We start from the raw sequence: 13,982 nt of genomic DNA on the forward strand, positions 1-13,982 counted from the left end.
AGCACATTTAGAAAAATATGTGGGTGAAAAAACAAATGTTCAGAAAATTTTAGTGTCTTCACACAGGACCACACGCATGTATAATTATTATGCATCCTCATTATATTTTTCAAATACAAAACTAAACAAATTATATGGCCAACTCACAGTTACTGCGTATATTTGTTGTATTTTTAACGCATAGTTACTCCAAATTTTGATAATATGTACTAAAAATTATTTTGTAACAGTAGTAATATTATAATGCATGATGAACATTTTAAAAAATACATTTACAATTTTTAATATATGTTCAACATTTTATAAAATAATTTTACAATTTTTAAAATTTGAACGTCAACCCAAAAACAATGCAGAGACCAGCATGTTTATTCTTCAGACCGAACGTAGTGTGCGTAATATATATATATATATATATATATATATATATATATATATATATATATATCATACACACATATTTATGGACATCATATATTATAAAATGTTAAATATATATACGATAAACTTTCTAAAATATGATATCATATATTTAAATAAGATCATTATTTATTAAAAAATGTTCAATATACATATTAAACGATGTGGTGAACATTTTTTAAATTGTACGACACGATGAACATATAATATCATTTCGTATCGTATAAAAATCGAAATGGCTCGGAGTATATATGGGTGATTAAAAATCGGAACGGCTCGATGCGGCGAACGACTAGGCGGGATCGCATTTCCGGCGGAGGGTCGCGCGATTTTCTACTTTGTAAAAAAAATGAATGACACAAAGTATAAATAACCTCGCGTGTGCAATTTGTTATGAAATGAGCAGCAGCGCAGCGGTAGCAAGTAAACCCAGGCATGGGCAGCCCGGCCTGACGACCCGGCCCAAGCCCGACCCGAAAAACCCGGCCCAGGCCGGGTCGGGCTTGACGTTCGAGCCGGGCTCGGGCCTTGTTTTGCAGCCCGGAAGATAGTTCAGGCCGGGCTCGGGCTTCATTTTTTATGTACTTCGGGCCGGGCTTTCGGGCTTCGGGTCGGGCTTGCACGTGCGTACACTAAAAAACAACATTTGGGCCGGGCTTTCGGGCTTCAGGCTTGATTTCGGGCCGGGCTCGGGCTTGAAAATAGGGAGTATTTCGGGCTTTGGGCTGGGCTCGGGCTTGGAAAATGAAGGTCGGGCTTTTACAAGCCCGGCCTGAAACCCAGCCCGGCCCGACGTTTGCCCGGGTTTAGTAGCAAGCATCCTCGTGGAATGGCAAGGTGCTGGTTCGGATCCCGGGCGGACGTGTGCGTTGTTTTTTTTTTTTGAAAAAAATGTTTCTTGCGGCAAGACCTTTTTTTGACAAATAGAGGATATATGCGTGATTAAATAAAAAATAAGGGTTGTTTTTGTAAAAGAGCAAGCCACGTCGGCACCTGGCACACGGGTCCCAGCGGTCAGATACACCGTCAATACGAGTTTATACGTGGCTTAGACTGTTTTGCAACACTTAGGCTTAGAGTTGATACTGCATGGCAAAAAAAATGACTAGTGGTACTGATCCGTTACAACATGCCGAAGTGTGGTAGTTCCCTGCAATTAACTCATCTTACTTGAATATATATAAAGAGGGTGAAACTAAACTTTGTTATTTGGATAAGTTGGCTCACTGAACAAACAGCCGTTTATTACCTGTGTGAAAAACTATTTAGATTGGCCATATGAGTTTTCACTGAGTCTGTACAGAGAAATATTTTCACAACTTGTTTGTTAGGTGTCTGTTTGACAATTCAGTGAGCAAGCTCTAGCCGGGTAGCCTTGATTTACATGTTCTTTTACAAGTAGTGGAGCCTCAAGCCACCATGTTTAATGCAAAAATGAAAGCAGAAATTCGTAATACAAGCTGAAAAAATTCAGACGGATTCATGCTAAAAGTTCTCTTGCAATATAAAGAACTTCAGCAATAGGCCAATACTCAGTGACGGTGGTGCTAACGGCGAGGCTGCAACCGGTAGCAGCGAGGGGCTGCGACCGCAAGCATGCCATGCTGCAACCGCAACGGGAGTTGCTTCGACGGTGGCGGCAAGGCTGCGAGCGCCGTCGACGACGAGGTGGTGTGCGGCGCACCTATGGTCCAATATCATGGGCGGGGTGCCATGGCACGAGCCGGCGGGCTGGGGCGCTGCTCTTTCTTTTCTTTCTCCCTTTTTCCATTCCTGTGGGGAGGTGAAGAAGGAATCGACAAATCAAACGGTCGGCGCGGGATCGAACGAAAGAGGAGATGACCGATCTGGGCAACCCATCGACTGACATTGAGTATTGGCCCAAATTTCTTTAACTTTTTCTTTTGAGGTGTCCCAAATCTTCTATCTTCTATTATATACATAAAACAAAAGTCAAACGAGCCATCATATTAATCTACATAGCTTAAAATTATAGCGGCCCTTTGATTATAATATTAACAGTTGAGATTAAAAGATATTACGTAACATCCAAAAACATAGCATATTGATATGTCACATGTACACAATCATAAGCTATAGGCGTGGAAGCACAAAAACAAAGGCTACCATCACGCCAGAAAAAACACATCCAAATACATAGCAGATTGTCACGTGTAGACATGAGCCATCATATTAATCTACATAGCTTAAAATTATAGCGGCCCTTTGATTATAATATTAACGGTTGAGATTAAAAGATATTACGTAACATCCAAAAACATAGCATATTGATATGTCACGTGTACACAATCATAAGCAATAGGCGTGGAAGCACAAAAACAAAGGCTACCATCACGCCAAAAAAAACACATCCAAATACATAGCAGATTGTCACGTGTAGACATGAAGAAGAAAAGACTACCATCACGTCAAAAAAGAGGACTTTGCATCGTGTCAACAAAAAAGACTGTCATCACGTTCGAAAAACAAAACTTTTAATACTACCATCACGTCCGAAAAAGAGGACTTGCTTCGTGTCAAAAAAAATACCATGACGTCAAAAAAAGACGACGTGGATGCATAGATGGGTAGCGTTAGTAATGACCACACGTACAGTGTTTAGGGATTCAACAGCTATTCACAATTTTTTTAATCTTTTTTCCTACTATTCCTTTTCTATTTGGAAAAAAATAAAACGTAAAGGGCTGGAGATATAATTCACGTTAGATAGAAAAGGAAAGAGCGATAGAAAAGGAAAGAGAAACAAATCAAAGCGACCACGTCAATCAAGCTTAAAAAAGGTAATCGGCCTGAGATAGAATTCATAGTACGATAGAAAAGGAAGGACATACGTAACCATAGCGACCACACCAACTGTCCAAAAAAACATGTCTATAACATACTCCGTTAACTTAGGGGGAGATAATATGCATCATCTCATGCTTCTCTGACATTCGCCATTGCCGCATCATGAGCGGTAGCAGGCTCACAGTTTTATCTCCCAAAATCGCTAGCAGAATCATGTAGGTTGTAGAACCTGTCCGCCGTCTACCGGATGCCAGAAGGTGTTATTGACCTATTTGGTACTTTTTACGGACAACCCAGCTATGCTCAAGGAAGGCAAGGCCCGGCGGCTTGGCACCTAACATCGAGAACCAACTAAGGTCCCCACGCTTCAGGCTCACGCCTCTGGTGATGACATGATGGGCTGATCTGCGCAAAAAGGATCCTGCAGCAAGAATTGGACGAGCAACAGAGAAGATAAGACAACATGAGCACATGACATCCAATCCAAGTCCTACAAGATTCAAGTGTATTGGTTGCACTGGACTATGACTCTCGCTCCGGTTTCTGCATGCATGATGTAAATATGGACTCGAGATAAGGTGGTAAGGTTCTGCATTCGTGGAGGGACTAAATAGAGAGCACAACAATAGAAATGATCTCCCTTTTGCTGAACCCTGAGTTACTATCCCACGATCTAAGAAGATAAAATCAAAGTATCAGCTAAATACTTGGATGAGATGACAGTTAGATGTAAACGAAGGGGAAAACAAAGAGCTTTTTCAGTTTTTTCTGAAACATACTCCCTCCGTCCCATAATGTAAGACGTTTTTTGACATTTCACTAGAGTCAAAAAACGTCTTACATTATGGGACGGAGGGAGTAGATCTTTACATTCCTAATATTTGTTGTAAGCGCTATGATCTAAGTCGCAATTGGTGCACAGTCATATTATGGTGGCCGGCTGAATATGTGTTTTTGCTTATGCAACAGAGTTTACAAACATATAAGTGCCTATTAATTATTTATATCATTATTTCTATCTATTTTGTACATTTGTTGGATTACTGTTGTGCAAAGTTCTGTCGGCGTCCAGTTCCTTAAATTTAGAAAGTATAATTTGAGCTGTTTTTACCGCCATTGACAAATACATTGTTTGTTAGTTTTCCTAAGTCAGACATTGCAAAGTTAGAACAATTTATTAGAAAATGACAACATCCACAACGCCATATCAATATGAAGGGAGCACACAATGTGTTTAAAAATAGGATGTATGTTCTGCTATTTTAAAATTACTCCAATAACACGGCCATTAAATTTCCTAACAATCACTGTTTTTCTTGGTATGTTACAACGATAAATTCCTTAATTACAGATGGCTAAACGGCAACTACTAATATTTTCATAGAAGAGCATAACATCGTTGCAGTTTATCCTGTCCATTTATGTTGGAAACAACAACTAAATAATGCTTACATCATAGATTCATGTTAAACAATAGTTCTTCCGGAGAAAAACTTCAGTCTTGGTTTATATGTTTGATATTTTCTTCATTCTTTAGGTGTCAGATCTTTTTGGTAAGGTTTTGCAAAATACATGGCGACAGATTTGATGAAAGTATTTTGGTTGGATGCCTCAAGTTGATTTTACATCTTTGTTTGTTTTGGTTGTCAAACCAGTAAGTCAGCTGTAGATTGATATTCAGTTAAAAATAATATACATGTATATTGGTACAGTGCTCTCCCATCAGCACATGTGAGGATCAAAGGGAGGAAACGTTGAGATATTTCATACCAAAATAAGTAGGAGAAGTGTCGTATTTCACAAATATTTCATAACAACTAAATAATGCTTCCATCATTGATTCGTGTTAAACAATAGTTCTTCCGGAGAAAAACTTTAGTCTTTGTTTATGTATTTGATATTTTCTTCATTTTTTAGGTGTCAGATCTTTGTGCTAAGGTTTTGCAAAATACACGACAACAGATTTGATGAAAATATTTTGGTTGGATGCCTCAAGTCGCTTTTACTTCTTTGTTGTCTTGGTTGTTAAACCAGTAAGTCAACTATAGATTGATATTTAGTTATATACATGTATATTGGCACTGCGCTCTCCCATCAGAACATGCGAGGATCAGAGGGAGGAAATGTTGAGATATGTCGTAACAAAATAATATAGATGTATATTGGTACTGTAGCTTTTAATTCTTTCTTTTTTAGGTGGCATTTCACAATGAAAGTATTACTATAACGCTTTTCATCTAAAAAACTGTATGGTGTATTATCGAGTGGTTACAATATGCCATTATGCATCAACACTCTTTTCAAATAATAATAAAACTTCTTTTTTTTTACCTATTTGGGTTGCTAATTTAATAAGAAGAGGCAGTTCCACAGGGGCGGTTAAGACATCCATAAATTATTGTTAGAGAAAAATGAGACACATTTTGGAAGCTCATGATGGTCGTGTAAGTGCACCGGATTTATTGTGGAAAAGTTAGGCTAAGATTTCAAGCTTATTTATTATGGTAGATATAGACCCACATTTCAAGAATGTACACACGTATTTGGATAAAAACTCAGGTAATCTAGAAAATATAGAGCTATGAAAATCGAAGGATTTTGAAGGTGACACCGGGACGCACAAAAATAATGAATGGACTCTTCAATTATTCATCATTATGTAATGTTCAAAATGTCACATGACTTTTAACCTATATGTTGTAAATCTCATATATCTTGGTCTATATATCATTTCTATTATAAAAAATCAATTAAATCATTCTACTAGACATAATTTTTCATTCACAAGTCTCATCAAGAAATATTGTGATATGTAGGGAATGGAAATAATGCATCCTGTTGGTACATTGTCATTGTTAATGTTACCAGAACATGGCAAAAATCACTTCAGGACTGATAAGACACCACTGATTGCTAGAGTTAAAAGAAAGAATACAAGTTGAATGGTAGAGTCCGCTATTTGATATAATGAAGTTACTTGGGTTTTGCACTACAAGTGTGAAATTAGACTATAGTAGTAGATTTTGGGAGTCGTAGGGAAGTTCAAATAGGCCATCATAATTTTGACTTCATATTTCTCTTAGATTATTCAAAATGTGGCATAAAGAATGAAAAATAAGATATTAGATATCAATATTCAAACTATTTTAATTCTAGCCACGCAATTGCGCGGGCCACCCCACTAGTTTCTTTAACTGAGCTATCCCGTCCAGGCCGCCATTCACTAACCCATTTGCGAGTACCTACTTGGCTAGGCCCAGCTCACCTTTTTCATGTAATGTCAAAAATGTGAGAGCAACTAATTAACGAGCGCTCCTTCGATAGCATCGCAACAATCAGCGTCACTTGGCGCGCTCTCAGCGATTCGCCACGTGTCGCGCTTTGGGCGTTCCCTTTGGATTTTATTTTATTTTTTACTTTTCCGTACGCGTTTTTGACTTTTTAAACGAGTTTTTTTCGCTGTTTTGGTTTTTCACCGGTCTTCCCTAGCTTTTCGACAAAAAAAAATCGGAAAAGAAAATTGCTCAAAAAAATGCGTTTTATTTTTTTTTCTTTCACGAGAGTCACGGTTTTGTTTCCGCGAGAGGCACGGCCGTGCCTCTTGGAAACGAAAACGTGTTTTTTGTTATTTTTTCCTTTCGCGAGAGTCACGGTTTTGCTTCCGCGAGAGTCACGGCCGTGCCTCTTGGAAATGAAAAAAATGTGTTTTCCGTTTCTTTTTCTTTCGCGAGAGTCACGGTTTTGCTTTCGCGAGAGGCACGGTTGTGCTTTCGCGAGAGTCACGGTCGTGCCTCCTCGAAAACGAAAAAAACGTGTTTTTTTTCTTTTGTGAGAGTCACGATTTTTCTTCCGCGAGAGGCACGGTTGTGATTTCGTCAGAGGCACAAGCATGCCTCTTTCGGAAAGGGAAAAACCCGTGCTCCCGGTTCGGTTTTTTCGTCCGTTTTTTTTTCATGAAAAAAAGTTCGTCAAAACCTATCACCATGGGATCTAGTTTTGAAGATCTCGACGCGAGGAATCTAACGACGAAAGCGGTTCGAGATTTGGACACACGGGTTAAGAGATAAAATGTTTTGAATAAACGGATCTATGAAAAAAGGGGGAAACTACCAGGTTGGGGAATTGGAAGGATCTTCGCAACGAGTACTCTTTAACTAGTGATTTCGCAAAAAACGTTCTTATATTATGAAACAAAGGGAGTAGCTTTTTGATCATAGGACACAAAGAGGCGGCCGCTCCTCCTCCACCCCCAGGACCGGGCTTGCTATCTTTTACTCGCATCCTATCATCCAACTGGTGTTTTTCTCAAAATAATTCAATCAATCAAATTGGTGTTGTCAAGACTACACTCTTGTGAGCATCAGAACGATGCAGCCAAGTTAATCTTGGCCGAACAACCATCACAATTGATGCATGTACACAAAGGTCACCTAGGATAAGGAGTAGCAGAGGAAAAACCAAGTTTTTGCTCTGCTACTCCCGACCCTAGGTGACACGGTAGAGGTGGGGTGGGATGCCGCAGTAGGAGGAGGAAGGAGCGGGGAAGCAATGAACCGGTGTGGCCGTCGAGCCCCGTGATCATTGGCGTCCCTTCTCTCCTCTCCTCGGCTCTTTTCGTGGTCATGGGAAAAGGGGGGCGATCCATTTACTTTTGGGGAGAGGCTGAAATCAGATGAAGTCGGAGCAGGAACCCTATGTAGTGCGGGCGATAGCTGCGTGCGACCGAAAACAACCTGGTATTTCGATCCCATTTCTACATGTCCATATGTACAAACCATCCAAACATCTAAATTACAAGTCAGAGAATATCAGATCCAATTCCAGCACACCAACGGAGACATCCAAACACAACGGTGAAGAAAGAAATTGAGGCCTGGCTCTCTTACTAATCCATTTTTTGACGAAAATATAGCTTGGTGCTGATAAAGAGGGAGGGTGTTACAAAAAGAAAAGAAAACAAGAAACACTGATTGAAATCAGCGCAAAAAGAAAGAGAGGGCCGGGAATGGCTACCGACGAGAGGGAACATCATTGTGCAAAGGGGTGGAAATACTTGTACATTTTACTGTTGTTTATACATGTTTTAAGTCTGTTGTAGCAGTTTTGTGTAACGTTTATACCTAAATGCGAGTATAATGTAGCGTTCTTAATTTGGTTTATTGGCCTCTTTTGATAATCATCACTTTGTTTGTACTCCCTCCGTTCTGAATTACTTGTCGTTTAAGTGGACGTCTCTAACACTATTTTAGTGCTAGATACATCCATTTAAGTGACAAGTAATTCAGAACGAGAGAGTATGTCTAATTGATATTCATTCTTTGGACAGCTTCTTAGAGCTGGCGTATAACCCTGCTACTGCTATCCCGCCGCACCTAGTTGCACTTGAAGAACGATCAACGTGTCCAATTTTTTGAGCTTAATACAGTAGGAGAGGCTCCTACTGTGCTATATTGAAATAATAGTTTTACAACATTTACATAAGTCCATGATCAACGTGTCCTGGATAGACTCGTTTGCTAAAATTGACGAACAATTTTTTTCATGGACAAATTGGAGGTTGGATCCTTTCAATCTATGTTATTCTTTATCGGCGGTGGTTGCTATTCTAGTGCGTTGGTTCTATGAGGTCTTAGCACGACGACTTTCCGACTGTCTACTATAGCAAGTTGTGCCCGACTCCGGCAAGGGAGGGCGATGACTGCGGCGCGCCTTCGGCTCGCGTTAGTGCTTGTAGTCATCGCTACGTGATCTACGGATCAGGATGTAATTTTTATTATTTCTGGTGTTCGTTGTATTGTCATGATTGAAAATGAAGAGATCAGAAGTTTTCTCGCAAAAAAATTGGCAAACGTTTTTCCACGGTAATACGTGCCTCATTTACTCCCTCGGTTTATAAATATATATAATTTTAAAGATTTCAATAAGGGACTATATATGAAGAAAAATGAGTGAATATGGATTCTAAAATATGTCTATATATCCATATGTAGTTTGTATTGAAATCTCTAAAAAAATTATATTTAGAAACGGAGGGAGTATATCATAAAAATCATAGTACAAGGCACGTAGACACCGACGTGAGAAAACTAGAAAGACAACAAATCACGACCCTAAAATTGGAAAGACAGCAAATCGCCACCCCTTGACCGAAGAATCTCCTGAGCTTGACACTAGCGTCCTCAGGCACAACCACAACAACCATCAAGACCGAAGATATGCAATTTTGCGGACATCCAAGGTGGCCCACCAAAGGCAAAGCTATTGTCGTTGAACGAATTAGACCAGAGTAACACCCCAGACACGCCATCGAACTCCAGATCTGAGATCTCCACAATACAAAGATGCTGGAGGAGGAAACCACCCCTACCGACCACCAACCACAAACTCATCATACAATCCATCTTCTAGATGTCCTTGATACATACCACTATCTGCATCCGCTCCTTGACTACCTCCTAAGCTCCACGTTGGCGTTCGAGCAGATGTCGTCGCAACAATGGAGCCCGAGGGCACAAGTCGGCCACAGAACGCCGCCATGACATCATCGCTTGGACAGGCTAGTTACCAAATCCATCACCAACCATAAAGTTGATCGCCTCGTCGGGGGAAGAATTGGAGCTTCTTTTGCCGCCGCCGCCACCAAAGCGAAGGCATCGAACGACCCAAAACCTAAGCCAGAAGGGCCCGAAAACCTAAGCTACCTGATCCGCGCGCACAGGATCCAGCGACCCCCCTCCTCCCTCACCACCGACGACCGAAAGGTCATCGCTTGGTCATCGACCGAGCGGAGCTGCCGGAAGACGGCGCCGAAAGATTGTCCTCTCCTGGCAGTCAGGGTTCCAGTCGCCTGGCACTCGAGGAAAACGCTTCAATTGACATGTAATAACCCACAACATCAAAGTATAGATATCGTTCATGCGCCAGGACCGAGTTATTTACGCAAAACCACCACAGTTGGGGCTAGGGTAACAACTCGGTACCACATTTGTGCCATGGCACAAAAACCAACCAAAATTGTGCCTAATTTGTAACGCGGAGCACTGATGCTCGGATTTGGTCGCGAAAACAGCCAAACCGACAGGTAGGGCCCACCTGTCGAACTGACGTGGCGAAGACTATAAACTTTGACCAATTGATGTGGCAAATGAAACATTGGCCCCACCTGTCAATGACTAGACAATCATCTTCTTCACATCTCTCTTGCTATGAGGCATTTCATCGAACAACTTTTGTGCGTGGATCCAATTGTTCTTCGATAGCCACTGGAGCGCCGCCCTTTGAGAATTGAGAGCTGCCAGGAGAAGAAGGCGTGTACAACTCCTCTTCCAGCCAGCGAGCGGGAGCAGCTCCCGCAGCACGCCGTGCGTGCTTGCTCCGCGCAGCAGCCGCAGGCGCGCCCCCGCATCATGCGCTCCATGTCGCGCGACCCCGCCTCCTCGCTCCCACTCCCGAGCGCCGCTAACTTCTTCCTCCACCGCTACAGAGCTCCACGCCTCCAACACCGACCACCGCCGCCGTTTAGTACATCGAGATGCCACAGCGCACAAATGATTCGAGGACGTGCCCTCCACTGCGCGCGCCGAAATGGGAGCGTCCATGGCCTCCATGGCGTCCATGAGCACCGCCGCGGCGCCGCCAGCCGCCGTCCACAGTAGCTCCAGCGCACGCTCCGCCGTGGCGCCCGCACGGCCTGGCGCCTCCAGTGCCTCTGCCAGCCGCCGTGCACAGCCGCTCCAGCGCGCGCTCCGCCGTGACGCCCGCGCGGCTTGGCGCTGCCAGTGCCTCTGCCAGCCGCCGTGCACAGCAGCTCCAGCGCGCACTCCGCCGTGGCGCCCACGCGGCCTTGCGCCGGCACTGCCTCCGCTAGCCCGAGCAGGAGGAGAGCACGCGAAGGAAATCTCGTGCAGTAGGTCTCGCGCAGGCCCGGTGCTTCTATGCTTGCCATAAGTCCCGAATTCACCTGTAGGTCGTGCGGGAGGAGCGGCGCGTCATCCTGGCTAGGTGTTGTTGCTGTTGTCCAGGGGCGTGTGGAGCTCCCATGGCACGACGGGTCAACAGCGGGGCCCTCGCCTCCGGACTAGCCACCGTTGGGAAGAGACGAGGAGGAAGAATAAAAGGGAAAATAAGATGAGTGGCTGACATGTAGGTCCCCTGTCCACCTCAGCAGGTCAATCATTGACTTGGTTTAGTCTTTTCCACATCAGCCAGACAGGTGGACCCTACATGTCGGTTTGGCTGTTTTCGCGATCAAATCCGAATATCAGTACTCCGTGCCACAGATTAGGCACAATTTCAGTGGTTTTTTGTGCCATGTCCTAAATGTGGTACCGAGTCGTTACCCTAGCCCCAACTGTGGTGGTTTTGCGTAAATAACTCGCCATGATGGCATGCTAGGTAGATGAAATAGAACAAACGAGATTTATTGTGATGGTTGACTGTTTTCCTGACAAACATAGTGCTACTGTACCTTTTGCCGACGATTTACAGTGCAATTATGTTGGGGAACGTTGCAGAATCCTACGGTTTCACCAAGATCAATCTATGAGTTCATCTAGTAACGAGAGAGAGGAGTGCATCTACATACCCTTGTAGATCGAGCGGAAGCGTTCAAGAGAACGGGGTTGAGGGAGTCGTACTCGTCGTGATCCAAATCACCGGAGATTCTAGCGCCGAACGGACGGCACCTCCGCGTTCAACACACTTACGGCCAGCGAGACGTCTCCTCCTTCTTGATCCAGCAAGGGGGAAGGAGAGGTTAATGAAGATCCAGCAGCACGACGACGTGGTGGTGGATGCAACAGGGACCCCGGCAGGGCTTCGCCAAGCATCTGCGGAAGGAAGAGGTGTAGCAAGGGGGAAGGGATGCACCAAGTGCCAAGGTGCGGCTGCCCTCCCTCCCCCCTCTTTATATAGGGCCCCTAGGGGGGGCGCCGGCCCTAGGAGATGGTATCTCCAAGGGGGGGCGGCGGCCAGTGGGGTGGCTTGCCCCCCAAGCCAGGTGGAGCCGCCCCCACCCCTAGGGTTTCCCAACCCTATAGGCGCAGGGGGGGCCCAAGGGGGGTGCACCAGCCCACCAGGGGCTGGTTCCCCTCCCACTTCAGCCCATGGGGCCCTCCGGCATAGATGGCCCCACCCGGTGGACCCCCGGGACCCTTCCGATGGTCCCGGTACAATACCGGTGACTCCCGAAACTTTCCCGATGGCCGAAACCTGACTTCCTATATATAATTCTTTACCTCCGGACCATTCCGGAACTCCTCGTGACGTCCGGGATCTCATCCGGGACTCCGAACAACTTTCGGTTTACTGCATACTCATATCTCTACAACCCTAGCGTCACCGAACCTTAAGTTTGTAGACCCTACGGGTTCGGGAGACATGCAGACATGACCGAGATGCCTCTCCGGTCAATAACCAACAGTGGGATCTGGATACCCATGTTGGCTCCCACATGCTCCTCGATGAACTCATCGGATGAACCACGATGTTGAGGATTTAAGCAACCCCGTATACAATTCCCTTTGTCAATCGGTACGTTACTTGCCCGAGACTCGATCGTCGGTATCCCAATACCTTGTTTAATCTCGTTACTGGCAAGTCACTTTACTCGTACCGTAATGCATGATCCCGTGACCAGACACTTGGTCACATTGAGCTCATTATGATGATGCATTACCGAGTGGGCCCAGAGATACCTCTCCATCATACGGAGTGACAAATCCCAGTCTCGATTCGTGCCAACCCAACAGATACTTTCGGAGATACCCGTAGTGCACCTTTATAGTCACCCAGTTACGTTGTGACGTTTGGCACACCCAAAGCACTCCTACGGTATCTGGGAGTTGCACAATCTCATGGTCTAAGGAAATCTCGTGCAGTAGGTCTCGTGCAGGCCCGGTGCTTCTATGCTTGCCATAAGTCCCGAATTCACCTGTAGGTCGTGCGGGAGGAGCGGCATGTCATCCTGGCTAGGTGTTGTTGCTGTTGTCCAGGGACGTGTGGAGCTCCCATGGCACGACGGGTCAACAGCGGGGCCCTCGCCTCCGGACCAGCCACCATTGGGAAGAGACGAGGAGGAAGAATAAAAGGGAAAAGAAGATGAGTGGCTGACATGTAGGTCCCCTATCCACCTCAGCAGGTCAATCATTGACTTGGTTTAGTCTTTGCCACATCAGCCAGATAGGTGGACCCTACATGTCGGTTTGGCTGCTTTCGTGACCAAATCCGAACATCAGTACTTCGTGCCACAGATTAGGCACAATTTCAGTGGTTTTTTGTGCCCTGTCCTAAATGTGGTACCGAGTCGTTACCCTAGCCCCAACTATGGTGGTTTTGCGTAAATAACTCGCCATGACGGCACGCAAGGTAGATGAAATAGAACAAACGAGATTTATTGTGATGGTTGACTGTTTTCCTGACAAACATAATGCTACTGTACCTTTTGCCAACGATTTACAGTGCAATTATAGGATCGTTCTCAGCTGCCAAGTTGACGTTGGGATGAGGGACGTTGATTGGGTAGCGATCTATGCATCCTTATCTGGTTTGGTTGCCGGGCGGATGCACTCTCAAACCGCGCTGTTGCACTTGACCCCAGCTCCAAGGCCAACCATCCAGACACGGTCGCCCTTCCGCACCCGACCCTTGGCCTCGAGGTACGCCATCTCGTACCACACCGAGCTGCTCGAGGTGTTCCCGAACCGGTGAAGCGCCATGCGAGACGGCTCCACGTGCTCGTCCGACAGCCCAAGGCT

Source organism: Triticum dicoccoides, chromosome 2B, assembly GCF_002162155.2.
Source record: "Triticum dicoccoides isolate Atlit2015 ecotype Zavitan chromosome 2B, WEW_v2.0, whole genome shotgun sequence".
Lineage (NCBI taxonomy): Eukaryota > Viridiplantae > Streptophyta > Magnoliopsida > Poales > Poaceae > Triticum > Triticum dicoccoides.